The sequence below is a fragment of the Pantherophis guttatus genome, chromosome 2, assembly GCF_059756535.1.
Source record: "Pantherophis guttatus breed Tessera chromosome 2, ASM5975653v1, whole genome shotgun sequence".
NCBI classification, from domain to species: domain Eukaryota; kingdom Metazoa; phylum Chordata; class Lepidosauria; order Squamata; family Colubridae; genus Pantherophis; species Pantherophis guttatus.
The window spans coordinates 32,753,523-32,767,340 of NC_142064.1; the positions used below are offsets into that span (position 1 = coordinate 32,753,523).

Genomic DNA, 13,818 nt, shown 5'->3' on the forward strand with positions numbered 1-13,818 from the left:
AAAGCCAACACAGTCCTAGGCTGCATAAACAGAGGGATAGAATCAAGATCACGTGAAGCAGGGACAGGTTCCAAATCCCATCACTACTGGTTCAGTTGTGTGTGTGCTCGTGCGCATGGCACTTCTGTGCATGTGCAGAAGCTTCTGGGTGGGTGGGCAGAGCCTCCGGCCGCCGCCGCTACTGGTTCACCCGATCCGGTGTGAACCGGTAGCAACCCACCACTAATGTGAAGTGTTAATACCACTAATGCCTTGGTAAGACCACACTTGGAATACTGCATTCAGTTTTGGTCTCCAGGATGTAAAAAAGATGTGCAGACTCTAGAAAGAGTGCAGAGAAGAGCAACAAAGATGATTAGGGGACTGGAGGCTAAAACATATGAAGAACGGTTGCAGGAACTGGATATGTTTTGTTTGATGAAAAGAAGGACCAGGGGTGGCATGATAGCAGTGTTCCAATATCTCAGGGGCTGCCACAAAGAAGAGGGAGTCAAGCTATTCTCCAAAGCACCTGAGGGTAGGACAAGAAGCGATGGGTGGAAACTAATCAAGGAGAGAAGCAACTTAGAACCAAGGAGAAATTTCCTGACAGAACAATTAACCAGTGGAACAACTTGCCTCCAGAAGTTGTGAATGCTCCAACACTGGAAGTTTTTAAAAAGAGATTGGACAACCATTTGTCTGAAGTGGTGTATGGTTTCCTGCCTAAGCAGGGGGTTGGACTAGAAGACCTCCAAGATCCCTTCCAACTCTGTTATTCTATTCTAGTTACAGAAGCCTTTATATGGCATCTGCATAAAGGCATCTGTAACTAATCTAAAATATAGATGCCACTAATTCTGCCACATCACCTAAATTCATTAATGAAAAAGAGAATCTGCTAAACTGAATCAGCATAAACCCACTATTACTTTGCAAAAGGACAAAATCACTTTAGCCAGGAGAAGCCCTGTAAGATTCAACTGTGTATTAGGCAAAGGAAAGGCACTCATTGGAACGTTTAACATTTTTTATACGGTCTTATATATGGAGTTAAATCTGTTTTCAATAAACTATATCACAGTGAAATTATGAGAAATAAGATTTAATGGCAGCCGTTGTTATGTAATGTAATATGGAGAAGACACCCTCCAGAAAAACGGACCATTTGGATTGGGCTGTGCAGACGATAAAGCCAGGGCATCAGAGAATTGTAATCACAAAAACAGAACAACCAAATGGCACTGACAAATAGGGCACAGTGACCCAGAAGCTGTTCCAAAACTAGAAGGTTTTGCCAAGGGACTGAAGTTGCTGCCAAGGGTGAATCAGTCTGGATGTGCAGGTTGTATACAGGCCAAAGGCACAAAGTCAATGTATGTACAGAAGAAAGAAAAAGAGACAGAGAAGCCATTAGAACTATTATCAGTCTGGCCAGGGAGAGTAACTTCTTAAAACCAAATAGCAAATAGTGAGCTACTTTTTATGAACGGATAAGAAAAGGACTGAAGTTGGAATATGTTCTTGGAGTCTTCTCCTAGTACCGTGATGGGGAACCTATGGCACACGTGCCAGAGGGGGCACGCAGTGCCCTCTCTTTGGGCATGCGAGCTGTCGCCCCAGCTCAGCTCCACTGTGCACATGCGCGCACCTGCCCCCGGGCAGCTGGTCTTCAGGTCTCTGCGCGCATGAGGAGGGCTGGGAGCATGTAGGGGGCCCACGCACGCATGCACAGGAACGCGTGTGGGGGGGGGCACATGCACATGCACAGGGAGCAGGGTGCATGTGGGAGGCACTCGGTCTGGAAAAGGTTAGCCATCACTGTCCTAGTAGGTTGTAATTAGCTAGAAGCTAGGGTTTGCTAATGCCAATACTTTAATTTTAAGTTAGTCTCCTTTCTTTTATCATTATAAAGCCTGTTTCATTGAATACCATTCAGGTCAGATTCATGCTCACAGAAACACACAAGTAGACAAAGAACACTTCAACTTCCAAAAGTACATATCTCAAGTTTAAATTAGATTTTGAGATAGGTTGTGGACTAGGGACATTCTTTGCTGATAGAGATTTACTTCTAATAATACAAAATCTCAATGAAAGGAATGCTTTTAAGGGTTAGACATAACCTGCAAGGACAGCTCCCCTAGCAAGATTTATTCATTTCATTCTTGTTTTAGAAGGTATCCTTAAATACGACTTGGTGAAAGCTCCTTTGGAGAAATTCTGTTTCTTTAGTTATGTCTTAGAATATTTTGTGTGTTTAGATTTAAAGGCCAAAAAGATTATCAGAATGAATGTGTGGTATTTTGATATTTGAGTAATATTTTTGAATGCCTCTCCTTAAAGATGGCATGAGACTTACCATGGCTTAACTACAAACTTGTTTAATATAAGAAATGTGAAAAATAGTAGTTGTTTATACTGGCAAACATTTGAAAATTATGGGCATATTTGCCTTTGAGATATCAGAACGATAGAGGGAGGAGAATGCATCTCATTGGATTTTCTTCTTTCTACACTAGTAGATTTCAATACTTTTTATGTTATTAAGAATAAATCAGGGAAGACTTATTCTGTAGCTTTATATCTGCTAATAGATAAATACCCCCCTGGGATGTTCAAATTTTTCATGACCATTATTTTTATTATTTTATCAACATCTTTGTTGCAAATGATCTGATAAGCAAGACTAGTAATATGTTAACTAAGCAATGATAGGTCAGTGGGAGCCATACCCAAAAACTGAACCTTACGTCTCTGGTTATCTAAATGACTTAAATGTATTCACTTTTGTGGCAATCAAATGACTGTAATAAAGAAATGATTACTATCATGGCTACTGCCCAGCTTTGTAGATGTAACCTGATGGACCAGATTCCTTAATTTAGGAAATATATAAATCAATCAGTCAATCAATCAATCAATCATCGATTGATCCATCAGTCATGATGCTTTTATTTTATGTTACCAATGTTCCAACAAATGGGCCATTTAAAAACCAATTTGTATTTCAAACCAATATTGAGTATTTAACAAATATTCTGCAGAAGTAGCATTCACAAATCCTTGCTTCATGTTTTGCTTTTACAGTAAACTTAAAAGTTTAAGAAAGACCTGTGTTTTTCAGGAAAAGGGACATCTGACAAGGAGTCACTGTGTATGAGTTGTGTGGTGTACAAATTTGTTAAACAAACAACAAACAAACAAACAAATAAATAAATGATTTTATCAGCTTTCCTACTTGCACATGATCTAAAATGAATTAAACATATTTATTTATTTGTTTGTTTGTTTGTTTGTCAAACATGTACAAGATAGCAGATATAAAAATGAACATGGATATGATTGAAGGAAATGAATACAGATAAATGGGGACAGTAGGACAGGGATGGTAGGCACGCTGGTGCGCTTATGCACGCTCCCTTTACGGACCTCTTAGGAATGGGGTGAGATCCAGGGTAGACAGTTTAAGGTTGAAGCTTTGAGGGTTTGAGGATGTAACAATGGAGTCGGGTAGAGCATTCCAGGCATTGACCACTCTGTTGCTGAAGTTGCATTTTCTGCAATCGAGTTTGGAGCGGTTTACCTTGAGTTTGTATCAATTGTTTCCTGTGTATTATTGTGGTTGAAGCTGAAGAAGTCGTTGACAGGTAAGACGTAGCAGACAATTTTGTGTATTTACTTAGATCAGACCACAGGCGGTGCAGTTCCTGATTGCCCAAGCCCAAAATTTCAAGCCTGGTGGCATAAGGGATTCTATTGTGAATAGAGGAGTGGAGTACTCTTCTCATGAAATACCTCTGGACCCACTCAATCATATTAATGTCCAATATACAGTGTAGATTCCAGGCAGATGAGCTGTATTCGAGAATTGGTCTGGCAAAGGTTTTGTATGCCCTAGTTAGCAGTATAATTTTACCAGAGAAGAAAATATCACCTTTTCCAATATGATCATCTCCTCTTATGTTGGATTGTGATGGATTCCCATCACAATCATACTAATATATTTTGTGGGAGGCTGGGTAAGATTTATAGTTTAAAATACTTTTAAGGTGCCCTCAGTGGCCAGCATTATACAAAATCTGCATTTTCTCTTTTATTCGGGAGGTTGTATCTCTTTCAGGAACATGTAAATATTTTATATGGTCCACTCCTAAACAAACTAATGTGATTCATATTTTTTGATTAAAAATAAACTAGAATGCATTTATTCATTTTTTCTTACTTCATTGAGCTTTGTGATAGTATTCACAGTATTAAAATGCATAGTGCATTAACATTCATGCAAAATGTATATTTTGGATTAAGATGCAGACAAAAGTAATGAATTTCTGCATTTTTTAAAAAAATCCAAGTATGGATGAGAGTTAAAAGCTAGAAGTTTTAAATTTCTTTTTCCAAAGTCCACATTCTACACATTCTGGCCCTGTCTTCTGCCAACCTTCTGCTTCTTGGTATTTTGCCTTGCCATCAAAGTTACTGCTGCTACTACCTCTTTTCCAGGGAGTGTCTCACCTGACATCCTTCCACTGCTGTGTGACACAGATAGGGTTCCTCCAATTTATACTGCTATTCTGGTGAATTAAACGGGAAAAAAATGCAGATTGTCCTCAATTTACAATAGTTCTTTAATGACAGTTCAAAATTTCAATAGCCTTGAAAAAAAGTGACTTATGACCTACCCCAAAGTTATGACTGTTGCGCCATCTCTGGAGAAACATGGTTGTAATTCAGGTGCTTTGCAATTGATTTGCATTTATGATGGTTGCAACTCTTGCAGTCATGTGATCATAATTTGTAAGCTTCTCAATTGGTTTCTGGCAAGCAAAATCAATTGGGGAAGCTGGATTCATTAACAACCCATGAATCACTTAACAACCATGATAAAAATGCTTGTAAAAATCAGGTCTGATCATGTGATGACTCATTTAATTGCTTAGCGACCAAAATCCCAATCCCAATTGTGGGTATCAGTTGAGGATTTACCTGTAGTAACAATCTCCTTGCCCTGTAGCATATAGGAGTGTGTCTAGAAGTGTTATGGCTTCCCTCTCACCTTTGGGAGATATGTCAATGTCACACAGAATAAACAAAATCAAACTTTATTTTTTTAAAAAAGGATTCTAATCTATATAATAATAAAAAAACCCAACCCTGATTTACAAAAATACATACAGGTTTTTCAGCAGAACACAAGATGGGGCTGGTCAGCAATAATTATTGAGCCAGGACAGGTTTCTCTTCCAAACTAAATTTCAGCTTCTTAGAAGTTAATGAAAAGCAAAATAAATCTCCTTGGCCACAGCCAGGTTTTTCACAGAACCCCTTATTTGTGCAGAAAAATAAGGATAAGAGTAAGGTTTAACCAGTCCACAGAGATAAATGAAGATCAAAATCTCGATGCGCTATCCTGATTAAACTTGGTTATTTATTGCTTCTTAAATAGGATCCTCTGGAAGGAAAATCCTCTGATTATTTTACTTGGACTTCCCCTGACTTCTTGGGATAATTCTAGCCATTAATCAGAGGTGTTGGGGAAATAGTACATTCCACTTGTTTTCCCAGCTCAAGCGCATCAACTTCTAAGTCTATTTCCCCAGAGAGTTCCAAGACCAACCTTTGAAATTAAGGCACTGAGGCAGTTATAGCTTGAAACACAATTTGTTAGTAAGTTGCTAATACAAATAACTCTGGAATAATTTGGAAATCATAATGCAAACAACTACTAGATCATGTGATGGCAGGGTTTATATTGTCCTACTGTTAGAATTTCTAGAATGGTAGAATCATCTATCCTTTTTAGAACAGTTAAAAGCACGGTGGAGGAAATTCTGAAAACTTTATTTCTGGAACAATGCAAAAAAACAGTTTAGGGTAAGCTTGAATTAAAAACAAAAATCTTTAGAACAGAATCCTGAGCAGAACAGGCCTCATTCAGGATATTTCGAGTTCTAAGTTCAGAAAAAAAATTCCTGGTCTTCTCTTACCTCATCCCAATTTTCTGACATACCAACATTTTGAAAAAGTTTGAGAAACCATAGCAGAAAGAAGGGTCCTACTTTGGTTTCTGCGTGTATCACTGTCTTTATAGTTCTATCTTAATAACTCATAAGGTGAATTCAGGAATTTGGTTTGAAAACTTCATTTAATTTGCATAAAATCAGGCTGCAAAATAAGCTGCTTGCTCAACCTGGGGTACAAGAAGGGTTCACCTTTCATACAACGGTGTTATTTGCTTTAACCATGGTTCATTGAATAAGCAACAATAGTTGAGAACACACATCCCATTAAGCATAAACCATAACATTCAAAGCATTGAAATTGGTTAATGCGATACACAAAGTAATTGGACCAAACCAAGACAAACAAGTTAGAACAAAATACACACCCAGTCAGAAGACTTTGTTTATTGTAGACACACACACACACACATTTTATATATATATATATATATATATATATATATATATATATATATATATATATATATATATATATATATGTATATATATATATATATGTGTGTGTGTGTGTGTATATATATATATATATATATATATATATATATATATATATATATATATATATATATATATATATATATATATATATATATATTAAGTATAAATAAATACATTTCTCCTCTCTAGCTATTCCAAGGATTCCAGCAACACATCAACCTAGATACCTGGTATACTGCCAAGGGGAGATTAGCCAATACAGACAACATCTACTTTTGTATTACCAGCCTTAGGGACACTATGATCTCCTCTGTCATGTAATTATGGAATAAGTATTGTTTCAAAAGGCTTCAGCAAATCTAATTTGCATTCACATTTCTGTTCCTTGATATAAGACCTGCCATCTAGACACATTTTTAAAAACTACATTGCATTAAGCTGCAATCAGGCTTTATTTATTTATTTTTAATTACCAAAAGGTATGGATCATTGGATCAAGCCTCTGTCAGGATTTCTAAATACATCTTTTGGTTTGGTGTCCGTCTCATTGCCACAGCTTGAGATCCAGGCCAGGTTCACTTTTCATCTTCAGTATACTGTTCTCCTTGTACTTTATTTCATTTGTTATAGTGATTTCAGTCTTTATATGCTACTTAGAGGTTTATGCAAATGTAAAAACTGAAATGATAATGAAACAGGTAAATAAAATTTAAACACATTGTTATATTTTCGTGTGCATTATGGTACATAAATTCCAGTAACCTATAAAAGTTTCGATTTCTCAATAATGTTTATGCTCTGATTAGTGCTACTATTTTATCTTTTCTTTTCTTTTTTTTTATAGAGTATCAAAGAAGCATATTAGAGATAGCTAAAGTCCACATGTTTCTTTCCCAAAACTATTGCAACAGATAAATGCGATAGGCATTTTAGGCAATCTCTTTCCTTGGTTGTTAGAATTGAAATGTATTATAAATTGATATAACCATTCTCTATAGTTTGAAATCATGAACAACTAATCTATTTTGCAGTAGAGTTACCATTTGGATGATGACTGGAGGTGCAGTTCTGGGAAGGCTTGTATCTAAAGCCTAATTTTATTTCAAGTCATTTAATTTAACCGTAATGTGCAAAAAGCATCGAGTCTTTTAATAGCAGAATTCTGTTTGAAAGACCAGACTGTTTTCAACCCTGTTAATCTAGGGGTCTGACCATATGTTGTAGAGTCTATCAGATTGTCTGACAGATAATTCAGTTGTGGAAGAATTGTGGGTAGAAAACAAGAGATTCTCTGGGCATTTTTCCTCCCCTTTTAAAATGTCTATTGCCTTAATTATATGTCTGCTCTGTAACAGTCTACTGTTTACTATAAGATAATAGGGTAACTCTGCTTTTCGAAAGACAAGCATTGCAAAAATTTAGCTCATTTATTTTAATGGCAGCCATGAAACTCTTGGCAATTAACATTGTGGTTGGAATCTCGTAATCAAGTAGATTAGGTTTGCCATCTGCAATCAAGGCCTTTTCCTCTTTTCTTAAAAAACATTTCTATTAAAACAATGTCAGGGTTACTATTAAATGCTAAATATAATTCTTCTATTTTCAGTGCAAATGTTCAGTGCAAACTCAGTGCCTGAGTTCTCAGCATCCAGAGACACGCTACCAAGAATGTGTCAGCCTCTTGCACTATAACTCAATGATAATACTTGGAAAAGAGTCTAGGGATGTCCCTGGCATCTTTAGATAGGACTGCAGAAGACCTTTGATCCCTGAGTGTGGCTACTAATCAGTCTAGGCAATAGTGGGCATTATGTTTCAGGATATATTCCTGGTGACACTTCAAGGTAGAAATAGCCTTTCCAAATTCTCCACCAAATTTGTGGGTGGGCAGATTTTCTAGGGGAAGAAGAAATTCACTTAAAATTTCTTTGGTGACCTTAATACTCCTAATTATAAGGATGGAGCAATCACCATTGATTGCTCCACACAGACCACCACTGACCTCATTCTATGGACAGGATAGTCACACAAGCATAAAGGTAAAAGGTAAAGGTTCCTCTCGCACATATGTGCTAGTCGTTCCCGACTCTAGGGAGCGGTGGTCATCTCCATTTCAAAGCCGAAGAGCCAGCATTGTCTGAAGACTCATGTGGCCTGGATGACTAAATGCCGACGGTGCACGGAACGCTGTTACCTTCCCACCAAAGTGGTCCCTATTTTTCTACTTCCATTTTTTATGTGCTTTTGAACTGTTAGGTTGGCAGAAGCTGGGACAAGTAATGGGAGCTCCCACTGTTATGCGGCACTAGGGATTCGAACCGCTGAACTGCCGACCTTTTGATTGACAAACTCTGCATCTTAGCCACTGAGCCACAGCATCCCATACCACACAAACATACCTGTACTAAATTAAATTAAATTCATAGATGTATTTTCATTTTGATGTGAAAATTTTTCTGAAGTTCTCTTCTTCTTTGGAAAAAAAAAAATCCTAAAGCAAAATCTTTCTTAGACACATTGAGTAGGAACTGGGAAAAAATATGCAGGAGAATTTCTTTGCACAGCAGTCTTCCACATATTAAACTGACCTCCATAGAAAAGGTTAGGGGGAGTCTGTCAGAAAGGCTTGATTCAGATTGTTGATCATTTTACTCAAGGATATCTTCAAAGTGATGGCAGTTCACCAAAATCTCAGGAAGAAATCTTTATGATGTCTGACCTTGAATATTTTCTTTAGCTAAAGAGGACTGAAGCTGTTTTTCTACATGCACAGCATGGGATCTGATATAATGAGATTCTCTTTCCAATTCTGGTTCTCTCATAAAGTATATGTTCATTATAGGAGTTTCAATAAACTCTGGGTTTATTGCTTTTTTATACCTAGCGCTATATCTGATGAAAATAAAAGTATATTATCTTGGCAATTCGGATCTTGGAAATTTATATTGAAGGTGATCTTCCCAGCTTTGGATAAGCTGCTACAACCCTCTCCAAAGTTGCTTCCAAATTGTGAGTTTTATTTATTATTATTTATCTAGTTTTAATCTTGCTCCGTCTCTTCTGACCCATCTGCTTTTGGGCATGTCTTCCAAATCTTAAGTAAGGCCATTGGGACAACAGCAGTTGTATATTTTGGTGACACCAGATCAGGGGTGGATTCTACTTACCTTTACTACCAGTTTGCAGCGGGGCTGCGCATGCGTGCACGCTCTTCTGCACATGCGCAGAAGCGTTTTAGTGATGTCGGGGTCGGTGGGCGGAGCCTCCTGCCGGTTTTACTACCGGTTCTATAGAACTGGTGCGAACCGGGGGCAACCCACTACTACACCAGATGTTGTGCATAAACTAAGAATTCTAAAATAAAAATTCTGAAGCCATTGGAATTCAATAAACTGAATAACTTGCTAATTCAGGGCTACATTATTTTTTGATCATTGCTAATTCTTGCTGCCAATAGCTAAAAAATTTTTGACGTTAAAGTTGATTTGCATAAGGTTAGTTTACTTCACAACAAATCAGTAGTAGTAGATTTAATTTTTATTGCATGGCTACACAGATATTAAGATGCTGATGAATTACAAATCACATATTCCCATGCAGCATCAGGTAGACTACAGTAGAATACAGCTGAATTATATGCTAAAGCTACTATATATGGATTCCTAAAAATATATATTTCTATTTCCTGCCAGGCAGACATCAATTTCTAATGGATCTCAAGTCATTATATCATGTTCTATATTCAAAGGGTATTTAAACAGCAAACAAACTTTATCATATAAATTTAATATACCGTACCCTGTCAGTGTGAAGCTTTTACTGTTTGCTGAGGCTTCTACAGTATTTCTTTGTTTTGTTGTTACTCCTTTCTCCTTCAGTCACAAATCATTTCAACAAGGTGAATAAAAGAGCAGCATATTTATTTCAGGAGATATGATTATCTGGATTCACCAGTGGACAAGTGGAAATATTAGCAGGTGCAAGGTAAACACAGGAGATGGAAATAGTTGTTACACTGAACAACAAGCAAAACAGATGAGAAAGTGAATACAAAGGTAGACTTTTAGGCAACAGATGGCAGATTACTTGGTTTCTTGCTTCATGGAGCATGACTATTTCCTGTGCAAGAGAATAATGAATCATTTTGGTCATTTCTGAATGTGTGTATGCTGATTTTAGCTATTTATGGGATTTATCTACAGCCTCAATACAAAGGCAGTCCAGACAATGTAAGATATCAATAATAAAAACAATATAATGATGAAGAAGAGATTGAAGATGATGGAAGGCCAGGAAGACTTAGTGTCACCTGTTTGGAGGAGGCAGAGTCTTCCAACAGAGAATGTCAGTTCTCTGTTAATCAAGATAATCAAGATAATTCTCAAAACAATCAAGCAATGAATCAGCGAACACATAGAAGCAAACAAAGTAATAACCAAAAGCTAACATGGGTTTGTCAAAAACAGATCATGCCAGACTAATCTTATTGCATTCTTTGACAAAGTGACAAAATTAGTGGACCAGAGGAATGCTGTTGATATAATTTATTTGGACTTCAGTAAGGCATTTGATAAAGTAGACCATAACCTACTACTTGATAAAATAGAAAAATGTGGGTTAGACAGCATCACCACCAGATGGATTCGTAACTGGCTGACCAACCACACTCAATGTGTAGTCCTCAATGGAACTGCATCTACATGGAGGGAAGTATGCAATGGAATACACCAAGGCTCTGTTTTAGGCCCAGTACTCTTCAACATCTTCATCAATGATTTGGACGAGGGGATAGATGGGGAACTCATCAAATTTGCAGATGACACCAAGCTAGCAAAAATAGCCAACACTCCAGAAGATAGGCTTAAGATACAGAAGGATCTTGATAGACTTGAACATTGGGTGCTATCTAACAAAATGAAATTCAATGGTGAAAAAAGTAAGGTTCTACATTTAGGCAAGAAAAACAAAATGCACAGCTACAGTATATGTGGTAGTCCTAGTGGACAATCATTTAAATATGAGCCAGCAGCGTGCAGCAGCTGCCAAAAAAGCCAACACAGGCTGCATAAACAGAGGGATAGAATCAAGATCACGTGAAGTGTTGATGCTACTTTATAATGCCTTGGTAAGGCCACACTTGGAATACTGCATCCAGTTTTGGTCACCATGATGTAAAAAAGATATTGAGAATCTAGAAAGAGTGCAGAGAAGAGTAACAAAAATGATTAGGGGATTGGAGCTAAAACATATGAAGAACAGTTGCTGGAACTGGGTATGCAGCAGTGAAATCCCCCTGGTTCTATCTGGCTCGCTGAACTAGTAGCGCTGGCAGCGGGAGGCTCTGCCCACCCGCCAGGATGTCATTACGTCCCATTTTTAATCTTCTGCACATGCGCAGAAGGTTCTGTGCATGCGCAGAAGAGGCGCGCACGCTCCCATTACCGAACTGGTAGCGAAGGTAAGTAGCTTTCACCACTGTGGGTATGTCTAGTTTGATAAAAAGAAGGGCTAGGGGTGATGTGATAGCAGTGTTCCAATATCTAAGGGGCTGCCGCAAAGAAGAGGGAGTCAAGCTAGTGTCCAAAGCACCTGAGGGCAGGACAAGAAGCAATGGGTGGAAACTAATCAAGGAGAGAAGCAACTTAGAACCAAGGAGAAATTTCCTGACAGTTCAAACAATTAATCAGTGGGACAACTTGCTTCCAGAAGTTGTGAATGCTCCAACACTGGAAGTTTTTAAGAAGAGATTGGATAACCACTTGTCTGAAGTGGTGTAGGGTTTCTTGCCTAAGCAGGGGGTTGGACTGGAAGACCTCCAAGGTCCCTTCCAAATTTTGATTCTATTCTATTCTATTCTATTCTATTCTATTCTATTCTATTCTATTCTATTCTATTCTATTCTATTCTAGTCTAGTCTAGTCTAGTCTAGTCTAGTCTAGTCTAGTCTAGTCTAGTCTAGTCATTCAGTTATGTCATGTAAGTCACTTACTAAACCATAGAAGCAGATTACATGAGCCAATTTGGTTAAGATTAGAAACCAGGAAAGCATGAGTTCTAGTTCTGCCTTAGTCATAAAAGCCAGTTCAGTAACTTTGGGCCAGTCACTCTCAGCCCAACTCATCTCACAGGGGTTTTGTGGGAAAAATAAGAAGAAGGATTATTAGATATGTTTACTGCCTGGAGTTATTTACAAAAATAATAAAGGCAGAATAAAAACAATCTAAAACGTAAAAATCTAAATCTACATGGGCCTCTAAATGATTGGCTGTTTTATGTAATGTCGATTAGGATTTAATAGTACTGAGAAGTACACAGCTTCTGTGAAAAATGGTGTATTTAATGACAAAAAAATCTGGCACGTTTCTTAAAGTTCTTCTACTTGGAAAATGCAGGTTACAATCATCCAGGAACAATTCTTGTGGACATTTAATCAAAATGGGCTGCAGATCTAGGCACTTGAATAGAAAGATGTGCTGAAGAAAATGAGATTATCCTAAAATTTTCTGCTAAAATCATTTATAAAGCATTGACTTATGCCCAGGGGAGGCATTACCCCATATTAGAACAGCACATTCTATTCCACTGTCAGTGTCCAAACCTTCAGTTTAATTCCATGAAATGCTTATAGATAAATCAGTTGACAAGACTGAAATCTGTTTAACCACAAAATGGAAAACTGATTTTCATATACTAATTCGTATAGTGGGCAGTCCACAGTCTGAAATTTCAGGTAATGTATTTCTTTGAAACTGTATTCAGTACTTTCAATTTTCTTGAAATTCTTTCTTGGCCTGAGGCAGAATTTTGGCTAGGAAAAATAAAACAAAACCCCATAATATTTTTGCTTCGAATTCTGACCTGATTATATGAAAAAGATAGCACGAAACATTGCATAATCAGTACTTGTTACTGTAACAATGACCAACATTTACCATTGTAACTAATTTACATTTATTATTACTTGCTACCATGAGTGCATTGATATAGTTTTAAAGGTGAACGTCTGTTAAATATAGTAAATGATGTTAAGAACTGACATCTTGGAGAAAAGTTGTTGCTTTACTGCAGTAGTTTAAGAATATTGAACCCAATAACTGGGGGCACCTAATGGAGCCCTCTTTTTATTCAAAGCCAGGGGTGTCAAATTCCTTTTCATTGAGGGCTGCATCAGGGTTGTATTTGACCTCGGGGGAGGGGTAGGGGGAGCGTGGCCAGGGTGGGCATGGCCAGCTCAACGTCACTCACGTTGGGGGCACCTGTGGTGGCCTGAATGCTCTGTCAGCGAAAACGGGCTCCCCAGCTCTGACAGCAAAAATGGAGCTCAGGAGGGCCATGGGCGACCTTACCGAGCTTTGTTTTCCCTGGCATAGGGCTGCAG

The 13,818-nt window shown here is 37.8% G+C and overlaps 1 long non-coding RNA gene across 2 annotated transcripts in view; it reads left to right on the plus strand.

Annotated features, from left to right (window-relative positions):
* LOC117679252 (uncharacterized) overlaps nt 1–13,818 on the plus strand; it is a 54,531-nt gene that overhangs the window by 2,022 nt on the left and 38,691 nt on the right. Inside the window, exon 1 of one of the 2 annotated variants that reach the window (XR_004595330.3) lies at nt 9,341–9,449. The exons of the other annotated variant lie outside the window; for it this stretch is intronic. This is a non-coding gene — a long non-coding RNA (uncharacterized LOC117679252). Of the gene's footprint in view, nt 1–9,340; nt 9,450–13,818 lie in introns of those variants that run through there. 2 annotated transcript variants of the gene reach the window in all.